The sequence below is a fragment of the Falco peregrinus genome, chromosome Z, assembly GCF_023634155.1.
Source record: "Falco peregrinus isolate bFalPer1 chromosome Z, bFalPer1.pri, whole genome shotgun sequence".
Classification (NCBI taxonomy): domain Eukaryota; kingdom Metazoa; phylum Chordata; class Aves; order Falconiformes; family Falconidae; genus Falco; species Falco peregrinus.
In genome coordinates, this window is record NC_073739.1 from 13407835 (window position 1) to 13420782 (window position 12948).

The following is a 12948-nucleotide window of genomic DNA, read 5'->3' on the forward strand; positions in this document are numbered from 1 at the left end:
TGTGTGGGAGTCTTCCCAGCCCTCACTGAAGCAACACCAGGCTGTGAGGCCCCCACCTCACCCCAGGCATCGCTCAGTTGGTTGCTTGTTAGACCGCATTGGTTCTGTTCTGTGAGACAGACATTCTGTTCAAGCCAGACTCCCAAATTCACTTTGACCTGAATACAGTTGTCACTGTTAGGACAAGATGGGAGCAGGGGGAGAAGAGGGAAGCACACTGCCACATTAGATATAACAGGGGCACCTTAAATTTTATCTGACATGCACACCTGCCTTGTCTTGGTGGCATGGCTCTCCCTTCCAGGCTGAACAGCTGGGAATGTCTTCCCAGTTACAAGACACCCAGCTGCAATATCCCCATTCAGGAGACCATCAGACGCAATGGGGAAAAGCTGAGTGTGAAAGAGGGCAGGAGCAACTTCCCTTTGAGACTGAATTTCATGTTGTCATCTCAGGGGAGAAAGAACTCAGTATTTACCTGTTCCTACCAATCCTGTGCATTGTGTGAGGCAAGGAGAGGATCCAGCACCTAAGTTTGGCCTGTGCTATTGCTTCTGCTTAGTCCAAAGGATACACCTGTTTTAGACTTAATATTCATAATTTCAGCTTTTTCTGTAGGGTAACTATGGTACAGCAGTAAAAACTCACTGTTTTGGCATGCTTCTTTTTTCATAACACTTGGCCTGGGGTATCAGCAGTCTTTGACACTTGGTTCAGTTTTGTGAGATCTTGAGGCTTGGCTCAGCTTTATTTGCTGCTTTACTTAGCAACAAGATGGCTAAAGCTAAGACATACAACATAGAAGTCCAAACAAAAAGATGGGGCTGCAGGCAACAGTACTGGCAATATACCGGTTGTACTGAACAAAACTATATATGAAGCTCTAAGAAAACCAACAGTTAAAAGAGCAATCTAGGAAGTTCAGCGATCAGACCTTTCAAGGACTACCTGAAACTGATCTAGTGGAGGCCAGCGTTGTCCTGCCTGACTGATGGCTACCTGGCCACTAGAAGCTTATCAGGTTTCTTCAGTAGGAAGAGTGAACATACTCATATTTAGCCATTCCCCATGCTCCCCGTAGCCACCATTTATGTCTATCATTAGGTAACTGGTAACACATATTGCATATGACCCTGCCTACAGAGTCTATCTGAAGAACAAGATGACCAGTTACAAATTAACTGATAGAGGAAAGGACAAAATGTGCATGGTTACTGTGTCTATTGAGAAAAGAAATCAAAGGTCTGGTTCCTAGAATTTATCCTAGCCTACCCCAGTCCTACACTGGAAAAATTTCTTCTTATCTTATACTTTATGATAGGATCATTGAAATTGCTTAAACATTTGCCTAAAGCAAAGAAATTAAAACAAATGTTTTTAAGACCTTAATAAAAATAAAATAAATTCATTTTTTCAAGACTTCATTGATTTCTTTTTCATGTTTTATCGTCTATGAAAGTTTTTATTTACTTATTTTCCTCAGGTTTTTACAAAGATAAAACTTAAACAGGTCTGTATTAACAGAGAGGTCCTGAATTCACAAACTTATACTCCTGTTTAGGTGAATCGCGTGCTGGAATCGCTCCAAAATGCAAGTCAAGGGAACGTTTAAATAATGATTTACCAATTTATGAATCAATTACAAAAAAAGCTAACTAAATAAAAAACTAAGAATTGTTCAAAAACTTTTTGTGATAAAACTATTTTTCTCCATAGCAGATCGTAGGTTGCTATGTTCTGTGTTTCTGACCAAAACAGCATTGAGAACACACCCATGTTCTAGCTATTACTGAACAGTATTTACACAACATTAAGGTCTTCTCTGTTTCTCATGCTGCCCCTTCAGTGAGCCCATTTGGGGTGCACAAGGCATTGGGAGGGAACACAGCTGGGACAGCTGACCCAGACTAATCAAAAGGATTTCCCAAACCATACGATGTCATGCTCAGTGATACCAGTTGGTGAAAGAACGAGGAATAGGAAACATTTGAAGTTAAGGCATTTGTCTTCCCCAGTAACCATCACGTGTGATGAAGCCCTGCTTTCCTGGAAATAGCTAAACACCTACTAGCCGGCTGCTTTACTTACTGAACCATCTTTATTTCAGCTCACAAGTTTTGCACTTTTACCCTTACAATTCTCTCCTCCACCACACCAGGGATGAGTGAGCAGCAGTAGCCTGGGGCTCAGCTGCTAGCTGGGGTTAATCCACATCACACACTGGAGACAAACAGCAGCACTGAGTGTGCTCCTGGACAGATTTGAAAAAGAAATCAGGCTCTCGGCTCTTGTTTAATGTATTCATGGTAAAATGAGGAATTCACTTGAAAAAAGTGAATTTGACATAGGCAAAGACTCAAAATATCTTGAATCTGTTGACTTCAGCAGTCACAAACCAGCTATCTGACGTAGCGATAAAGACCAAAATTTATTGGTTGTAGAAAAGACACATTTTTCATTACCAAAGAAACCTATTAGCCATTAACATAGTTTGCTGTAGCAATAAGAAGTAACTTGAGTTACGTGATGGAAGACTACATAGGATGTATAATGACAATTATATTCTGTGCCATTATTATATTGGGAAGAAATGTAATATATAGATACTGGTTGAAAACAAATTCTGCCTCAGCATGTCTGGATACATTGCAAGAAAAAAACATGCCAGAGCCTCGTCTGAAATCTATTTTCAGTCCTGTTCTTAGATGGTGACCAAAACCAAAATGAGAATCAAAACTCATGAACAGAAGTTATCTAGCAAAGGGGCAAAAGAAATCCAGATAGAAATTTTGCAAGTTCAATCAATCTTTACTTGCAGCATAGGATGGAAAGAAATAGTAACTAAATCACAGTATCATGCCTTTCTAACTGAGGAGCACTGTAGAGTGCAAAAAACAGAAAGCTATCGGTAATGTAACTCTGTGCCCTATTTTGCTAAATAAAACACCCTGAGATCAGTTCATACTACACATCAGAAATGAAAGAAAGTAACCAGTGACTACTGAAAGTCAAAATTTCCAACAGACAAAACATAAGAAAGACAGAAATTCTATTTGTCAGGGCCAATCCCTTTTCTGAACATCTGATTTGAATAATTAATTTGAAAAAAATTAAAACCAGCTTAAATATGAGTCTCTGTGGACTTCTTCTCAAATAAACCTTTTTGTTCCCCCATTTTCTAGTATGGAGAGGTTTTTTTGCCCTTCAAAACCAAAGTATTCTTAAAAATATATTATGTATAAAAATTAGGACAATTGACTAAAATGAAGGAATCAAATTAATTGCTCCAGAAAATGTGTTTACTTGCTTTGATATTGCCTCACACATCTGCCTTGTGCTACAGTATCTTGGTCCCCTGCTGATCATAACAGTATTTTGAAAGATTTAAGAATATTTTATTAACTGTAATGGTTAGAAATAAATGCTCATAGGTGAGTTGGAATACAGCTGTTCTGTATACATTGCTCCAAAAGTAGATGAAAAAAGACATAGCTAAGCTTTTGTGGCTGGCATTTCAGAAAGAAGTCTCAAAAACTATAATAATAAACTTTAATCTTACAACTATAATAAAAAAACCCCTATTAATAAACCAAATCAACTATAGACATAATACACTTTAGACATAATACACACTAAAAGTGTCTACATTTAAAAAATCTAGACACAGAAGTGAAACAGTCTTATCTGATGCAATATTCTGCAGAAGGAAATAACTGTGGAAGAGGCAGTCACTATTTAGCATGTTGTTTGTCTTTTCTTTTAGAAGGAATGTTGTATATAATATTGTAAATTTGTTATGTCTATTTACATAGGAAGAACACCAAACAAATAAAACGTTCTGTCTTTCACTTTACTTATAAAGTACCAAATAGAGCTACTTCATTTACTATGTATAAGCAGCAAAAAGAACTTTACTTTGGTCTGAGAAAGTAATAAACACAAATTACAGGGCAGCAAATATGGACTTCTAATGGCATCAGTGTTGTATGGAGACACAGCAAAAGTGTAAAACCAGGCTTGGCTTTGGAAATAGCAAACAATGTAAATCCTATTCCAGATGGTAACAGTTCTTTAAAAGTTCAAAAGAAGTTATTTAAAAAGAGTGAAGAAACCAAACTAGGTAAAGCAGATAGCCCAGAGACAGCATTAGCAGATTACATAGTACAGTAAATCCAGGCTGGCAATGGAGAACATTATGTGACTTTGCTTCAGCTCATTAATGTCTTCATCATTGTTGTAGTATTATATCAGACCACTGAGTGAAAAAAGGAAATTATGCTTTATAATTTACAAAAAAACATGTTCCTTTAAAGAAAGGGTTATATTTTCACAGTTCATTGAGGAAGGAATAAGCACAGCTGTTGGAACCTGGCTAAGATATGGCTGATCTGCTTATACTTATTTCTTAATCATTTGCAACGTTGCTTCGAACATTACTTATTGCTTGAGTATGAACATGTCAAACAGAGCCTCCAAGAAAATTGTTTGGTATTGTGATTTAGATATTTCTTTATGTTTCAAAGGCTTCATGTACAACTTGTTAGATGTCAAGAAAAAGCTAAAGATTTCTGACAGAGCTTTGCATATGTATCATGTACTACCTCACCAGCTATACCTCCTATACTGCAACAGTGATTGATGTAAAAGGTCTCCTGAACACATTCAGTGTAATCTATAAAAAAATAACTTTATCACTTAAGAGGTAGGGCTAGACCCTCCAGGAGGATAAATCAGACCATTAACATGAGCTAAGCCCTGGACTCATAGAGTATCATATGAATAATGTGTCCTGTATTCTGCTAATTGTCTGTTTTTAAATATCCAGGAAAAAACATAGTCTTATGTAATAAAAGAAGGCAGTAAAACCTTCTGAGAAACCATCTATCAGCACTAACTGCCTCTATCACATGAAAGAAATGTTCCCAAGTTACCCGACAGTCATTCAGAGTATGACAAACAGAAGAAAACCTGCTGTATTTAATATTATTTTCTACCTTAAGAGAATACTGCAAAGACAAACTGGACATCCATTATAGTAGCAGTGTCACTGAAATAACAAATACTCTAAAGTGAAAAAAATAGCTACTGGAACTTTTGGGGACATTTCTGCTAAGGATCAAGCAGAAGGCCTGCCCAATTTCTATTTCCCAACAGTGTCATCTTGCAGTGGACATTCAAAAACTTATACATAGAGTCTTATGTAGAAATCCTCTATATTAACTGACTCTACCACTATAACATCTGACTACATCATCTGTGGAAACATACATACCGTTAATTCATGTGATATAAGGAAGAGCAATTAAGTAAGAAGTGGTTAGGCCTTGTCAGGGATCATACATGACTCACCGCTTCTTTATCCTTCTCTAGTCCAGTACTTATGCACAAGAGCACTGTACCATTTATGCAAGTGCATCAGGCGGACAATAATCATAAATCTGTAGTGATAAGTCATTGGCATTTCTGTCATGACATTTTATAATTCTATTGCATTGTTACTGCTATAAATCTTATTTTGCTAATGAAATAAGTGTCTCTTAATAGAACGACCTTTTTCTCTGGGTGTGATGTTCAAATTTGTGATAGGTACTGTAGGGTGTACTTCTCTTATCTCACATGTGTACAGTTTAAAAGCCTCAAGTGATCTTAAGTTTTTTTTACTTTTCAAAAATGAAAATATTTTCAAGCTTAAAAATCATGCAGAAAGTGGCTGCTATGCAGAACAATTTCCATTGTAACTTGTTATTTCCAAGTTACTGAAAACATTTGCCTTTTTAAATAACAAGTTCCATATTCCATCTGTGTCTAAAGGGTAACACTTTAGGAGCAATTGAATAAAACCTAGTCCACTTACTGAGAGAAAATATCTGGTCTTTGTTTTTGTTTTGGATTCTTTGTGCCTACTTCCTTAATTGTACAATATCTCTTCTGATTTTCAAGAATACCATGAAATAAGTAGCTTTATGGTTTTGCTTTCAAAAATAAAAATGAAGAAATAAATGCATTTTATTGGTGGAACTTCATAACTAGTCATAAAAATAATCTATTATTCATAATAATATTTGTCTTTAAAGGAAAGGATTATGCATGTTCATTCAAACTTGGTCTGCCAACTTTGCAAAGATGTTCTTTGCTGAATGTTGATTGCTTATGGGATCAGTAGCACAAATGTGGTTTTCCTCTCTCTTTCCAGTTGCAGGGAATGATGTTGGAAGAAACAGGAACTGTCAGCTGATCAATGCTTGGCTCCAGCAGGATTTGGGGTTTTTTGGTCATGGGTTGATCTACATGATGCCAGGCTTGCTAGTGACAAATGCAGTACAGCTGTCTCTAAGTGGGAAAAGGATCTTTGTACAGGAGTTAATAGGGCTCATTGAAAGAGCTTTAAACTACATTTGAAGGGGGAAAGTGATAAAACCAAGCTCGCTAGAGATAAGCCATGGGTAGTACAGCAATGTTTGAGGGACGGTGTGCTAGTGAGTTCCTTCAGTCTGATCCATGATGTGCTAAGTACACTTGAATATGTTTGAAATGTACCTGTACTAGTTCTCACAGTGCCCTAGGTATTTCAGTGGGGGTAGGTGATGGAGATCCACATGGTAGCAAAGACAGAAAGGTTGTTGATAAGTTAGAAACCACAGAAGCACCCAGGAACAGTCACACAGGCATTAAGGCTTCATCCCCCAAAATGGTGGCAGGACCAACAGTCAACTGAAGTGCATCCACACCAGCACATGCAGCATGGGCAACAAACAAGAGTAGCTGGAAGAAATTGCACAGCAGGAAAACTGTGATGAAGCTGTAATCACAGAAACATGGTGGGATGACTTGCATGACTGGAGTGCTGGAACACTTGGCTGTAAGCTCTTCAGAGGGACAGGCAAGGAAGGAGAGAGACAGGCAAGGAAGGAGAGGTTGTGGGGTAGCCCTGTATGTTAGGGAGTGATTTGACAGTTTAGAGCTTGATGATGATGATAGTAGGGTTTACTGTTTAAGGGTAAGGATCAGGGGGAGGGCCAACAAGGCAGATATCGTGGTCGGAGTCTGTTATAAACCATCAACCATGAAGAGATAGATGAAATATTCTATGAGCAGCTGGGAGAAGTCTCACAACTGCTGTCCCTTGTTCTCATGGGGGACTTCAGCTTACCAGATGTCTGCTGGAAATACAATAGAGCAGAGAGGAAAAAGTCTAAGAGGTACCTGGAGTGTGTGGAAGATAACTTCCTGACACAGCTGGTCAGGGAGCCAGCCAAGGAAGGTGCCCTGCTGGACCCGTTGTTTGTGATCAGAAAAGACTTGTGGGAGTTGTGATGGCTGGAGAACATCTTGGGCATAGTTACCACAAAACCATAGCTTTCAGTTCTCAGAGAAGCAAGGATGAGGATCATCAGAACTGATGGCTTGCACTTCCAGAGGACAGACATTGGCCTGTGTAGAGGTCTGGTTGACAGAGTCCCTTGGGAGGCAGTCCTGAATGGCAGTAGAGTGCAGGAAGGCTGGACATTCTTCAAGAAGGAAATATTAAAAGCGCAGGAGCAGGCCATTCCTATGGGCCAAAAGATGAGCTGGTGAGGAAGAAGACCTGCCTGCCTGAACAGAGAGCTCTGGTTGCAACTCAGGAAGAAGTGGAGAGTTTATGACCTTTGGCAAAAGGGGCTGGCAACTCAGGAGGACTACAAGGATGTCATGGAGTTATGCAGGGAGGAAATTAGAAGGACCAAAGCCCAACTAGAGCTTGGCTACTGCCATAAAAGACAATAAAAAATGTTTCTATAAATATATTAGCAAAAAAAGGAGTGCTGAGTAGAATCTCCATCCTCTGTTGGATGTGGGGAAAACCATAGTGACAAAGGCTGAGGATAAGGCTGAGGTACTTAATACCTTCTTTGCCTCAGTCTTTAATCATAAGCCCAGTCGTTCTCTGGGTGCCCAGGCCCCTGAGCTGGAAGACAGAGACAAAGGTGCAGAATGAAGACGCCATAATCTAAGGGGAAATAGTGACCTGCTACACAATTTTGACATGTACAAGTCTATGGGGCCAGACACCATCCACCCAAGAGTACTGAGGGAGCTGGTGGGGGAGCTTGCCAGGCTCTGTCCTTCATTTATGAACAGTCCTGTCTAACCGGGGAGGTCCCAGAAGGCTGGAGGTCAGCCAGTGTGGTGCCCATCTACAAGAAGGGCAGGAAGGAGGATCTGGGGAACTACAGGCCTTGTCAGCCTGACCTTGGTGCTGGGGAAGGTTATGGAGATCATCCTGAGCACTATGACACAGCTTCAGGACAAGGTGATTAGGCACAGCAGCACGGGCTTATGAAAGGAAGATCCTGCTTGAGAAATCTATGACAAGATGATCTGCCTAGTGAATGAGAGAAAGGTTGTGTATTTTTTTTACTTGGACTTTAAAAAAGCTTTTGACACCATTTCCCACAGCATTTTCTTGGAGACACTGGTTGCTCATGTGTTGCACTGTTGTACTGTTTGCTGGGTAAAAAAACTGTCTGAGTGGCTGGGCCCAGAGGACTGTGGGGAATGGAGATAAATCCAGTTGGCAGCCAATCACAAGTGGTTTTCTGTAGGGCTTATTACTGGGGACAGTTCTGTTTAATGTCTTCATCAATGATCCATATGAGAGGGTCAAATACATGTTCAGGAAGTTTGCCGATGACACTAAATTGTGCAGGAATGCTGATCTGCTTGAAGGTAGAAAGGTTCTACAGAGGGACCTGGGCAGGCTGGAGCGATGGGCCCAGGCCAGTCGTGTGAGGTTCAGCAGGGCTCAGTGCCGGGTCCTGCCCTTGGGTCACACCAGCCCCACGCAGCGCTACAGGCTGGGGCAGAGCGGCTGGAAAGGGCCTGGTGGGAAAGGGCCTGGGGGTGCTGGGTGACGGCCGGCTGGGCAGGAGCCAGCAGTGTGCCCAGGGGGCCCAGGCGGCCAGCAGCACCCTGGCTGGTGTCCCCAGCAGTGTGGCCAGCAGGACCAGGGCAGTGACCGTCCCCCTGCACTGGGCACTGCTGAGGCTGCCCCTCCAATGCTGTGTTCAGGCTTGGGCTCCTCACTACAAGAGGGACGTAGAGGTTCTGGAGCATGTCCAGAGAAGGGCAACAGGGCTGGTGAAGCTTCTGGAGCACAAGTCTGATGAGGAGAAGCTGAGGAAAGTGGTGTTGTTAAGTCTGGAGAAAAGGAAGCTGGTGGGAGACCTTATCACACTCTATAACTACCTGAAAGGAGGTTGTGATGAGGTGAATATTCAGCTTGTTTTCCCACTGACAGGTGATAGAACAAGAGGAAATGGCCAGAAGTTGCACCAGGGAAAGTTTAGATTGGAAATTAGGAAAGATGCCACCACTGAAAGGGTGGTGAAGCATTGGAAGAAGCTGCCAAGGGAGATGGTGTTTCCACCTGGAGGTATTTAAAATCTGTATGGATGTGGTGCTTAGGGATGTGGTTTAGCAGTGGACTTGGCAGTGCTAGGTTTCTGTTTGGCCTCGACAGTCTTAAGGGTCTTTTCCAACCTAAATGATTCTATGATTTTTTAATTCTATGGGATTTTTTTTTTTTTTTATGGACCAGTATTTTAGCTTTTTACTTCATAATTAGCTGGCATCTGTAAGAAAAAATATAATTATTTTATGCAAATGTGTAGGGGTTAATGCAGCAAAGTATACACTCTGATGCTTTTCATCATTGACATTCATTGACATGAGAGTCAAATGAGCAGAACAGAGATCGAAAGTTTGAGTACCACTTGCTAGCACGTTATTTTTGCAGGGCTAAGTATTACAAAGAGAAAAAAGTTGGGAAAAATTTATAGAGCAGGTGTAGGTCAGCCAGTCTTTACAGATCGTGGTGTCATCTTCTGAGCTGTTGTTTTCTTATTCATGAAAAAACTAGTGACAATTTTTTTTTATTCCAAATCAGCATCCCAGTCCCATGCTGCACTTTGGACAAAGGACTTAACCTTGTCATTTACAAGACACTAGATGCAAATTCTCAGCTGCAGTGGTTATCTGGTGATCAGCATGTCTTGCTTTCTCCCTTTCATTAGTCCACAGGGTTATTAGTACCTTGCAGCCATAGTTTGAACAACTGGCTGCTGGCTTCACTTTGAGCAACATGCGTTCAGCCCTAGCAGTAACTGGCTCCTCCAGTAGACATTGTGTAGATGTATTTCCACACTACCGACTTGATGTCTAATTTTGTGGTGGACCAGATTCCTCAGAAAACTGCTTCTTTGGCTCTGCAACAAACTATTCACTGGCAGTAAGAGCCCTCTTTCTCTGTTCACCTGAGCTGTAGTGTTTTGGTGCAAGCAAACACCTTTGGCTTTGACTTGTCTTAATGTCTCTTAGGCTGCCAAAGCAGTTTGTAAACACTGGGAGGAAGCTGTTATTTTGTGATCTATCACTTTTATGTTTGTACAGCATATGGCACTATAGGACTCACCTGACAGTTGAATTTAGGGGTCCCGAAATATAAGTGTTAAGAAATAATACGTTGTATCTAAATCCAACAATGATAGATGGAGACACTTAGAGACTAGCCCCAAATCACACAGTTATCAGTTGGCCCTGGGAAAAGAATTCAGGTATTTCAGACTTCAGTAAATTCTGATTACTGAGAAGCAGACTATTCCTTCCCTTGTTCCTGTTCAGTTTGGCAGTTTGCTAGGTCTTTGACTGTATTAATTCATTGATTGTACTTGCTAGTCATTTGGCTGTAGTAATTTTTTAATGATGTCTTCTTTATTTCAGAAAGATTTTTTTTCACGTATATTTTTAAATGAGACTGATCATTTAACTCTGGGTGTACAAAAAGGACAGAAAACATCATTCATACCACTTCTCTGGTTTTCGTGGCTTGCTGGAGGGGGGAAATAAATATCTGAAGCACTGTCATCTGTAGATTTTTATTTCCCATATCTCATAATTTCAGTATAGTGCTACTAGGACTAAATAGAAAAGTATTCAAGTTAGTGCAACTGAAAAATTCTTTATAAAAATTAGACTTTTTGTTCCTGCATTTTTAAAAGAAGCGTTAATTTGAAATCTAGGCCTGCACACCAGAACTATGTTTATCTTCAAACTCTTTTACAGGTTTTCTGCCCTTGTACAAAAAGTCGGATACCTCAGTTGAGACCTTTGCTCTGCAGTTTCCTAGTCTGTAACATGAAGCTAAAAGTTCAGTGAGGAAACCTGGGAGTATAAAAGTTGTCATTATTGACGTGTATCAGCCAAGAGAACTTTTAGTTCTTTTGATTTTACCATGGACTCCAGAACAGTGTAAAATACAGATTTTCATTTACATATACTTAATAACCAGTCTTCTATTTTCTGCATCTAGTAAGAATTTCCTTCTATCATGTTTTCCTTCTTTATTTCTTTGGATTTTCTTCCCTGCTTCTATGTTCTTTTAAAAAAGCAGAAATCACATATGATTCTACATTATCAGATATATAACAGTTAAGTGGCATTTTTCCCCCATTCTGGACCTGAGTCTTACTTAGCTGTGTGGGTTTTGGCACTTTGCAGTAAAACCCTTATCACTGATCAATTGCAGGTTGCTCAGTTAGGTCCCAAAACACATTTCTCAGAGGAAAATGCAATTTAAGAAAAAAAGAAAAAGATGAAGTTGAAAAACTGTTTTGCTGAGCCTGACCTTTATTGTTTAAATATTAATTATACTTTGGGCTTCTTCTTATTTACATACTCAAGTGCTTACTTGGGACATAAATGGTACTGTACGGTCTCGAGGAAGCCACAGAGCAGCTTTGCTAAACAAAATTCCTTGTAGCTGGTAATTTCTGGCAATTATAATTATGAATTCTTGCCACAAGGAAAGGGGGAAGGCACTGCTTCTTATCTCTGAAGGTTGCTACTTATCTCTGTAAAATGAAGGAAAATGTCAGAGATGGTGGCTCTGCTGAAAGGATCGTTTCTGGGAGGAAAAGAGCTGGCAAACATTAAAATTGCTATATTGGTGAACACTGTAGAAAACAAATGTCTGAATGAGCTCCTCAGTTTATGATGAGTGCTAAAGATTTTTTTAAACATTCTGCACAGTTTATTACAATGTAATAAGTGTAGGTACTCCTCTTAGAGCTATTACATTATCAAAAATCTTGACGTTTAATAGTTTTGCTTACAACTACTGCTGCCTGTGACTACAGATCATAGAGCGAGGAAAGAATCACATTCCAGAAAAAAAAAAAAAAAATCCCTATCATTTGTAAATTCCTATTGTTGGCTTGTGGGTTGTGGGGTGGGGTGGGAGGAGTACAAGTGCTCACTTTCCCTCTCATGTTCTTCTGTAAAGCTAAAACAAAAATTAGAAACATTTTGTGCAAAACTTTGGTTTAACTTTCCTATTCCAGAGCAAGCAAATTATACACATCATGTGTGGTAGGTTGACTTCAGCCAACACCTAGTCGCTCCCACCCCACACAGCAGGACAGGGGAGAGAGTAGGAAGAGCAGAAAACAGAAAACTCATGGGTCAAGGTTACAACAACTCAATATGCAAAGAAAAGAGGAAGAAGAAAGAAAAAAGCCACCCCAAACCCCAAGAACAAATGGTAAAAAAGTCATCACTCACAACCTCCTACAATTAGACTGATGCACAACCAGTATCCAAATAATACCTACTTGCCCTAAAAAAATCCTTTCCTCCTTGCTGTGCATGGTATTATACAATACGGAATATCTTTTTGGTTAGTTTGGGTCAGCTGTCCCAGCTTTTGCCCCTTCCAGGCCTTTGCCCACCCCCAGACTCCTTGCTGGAGGGTCACAGTGAGTGTCTTGATGCTCTGCAAACAATGCTTAGCAATAGCTAAAAACATTGTGCTGTTACCAACATTGTTTTGGTCACAAAATCAAAGTATAAGACCATACGAGCTACTATGAACAAAATCCATCCCAGCCAGACCCTCACGAGCATCATGAGCGC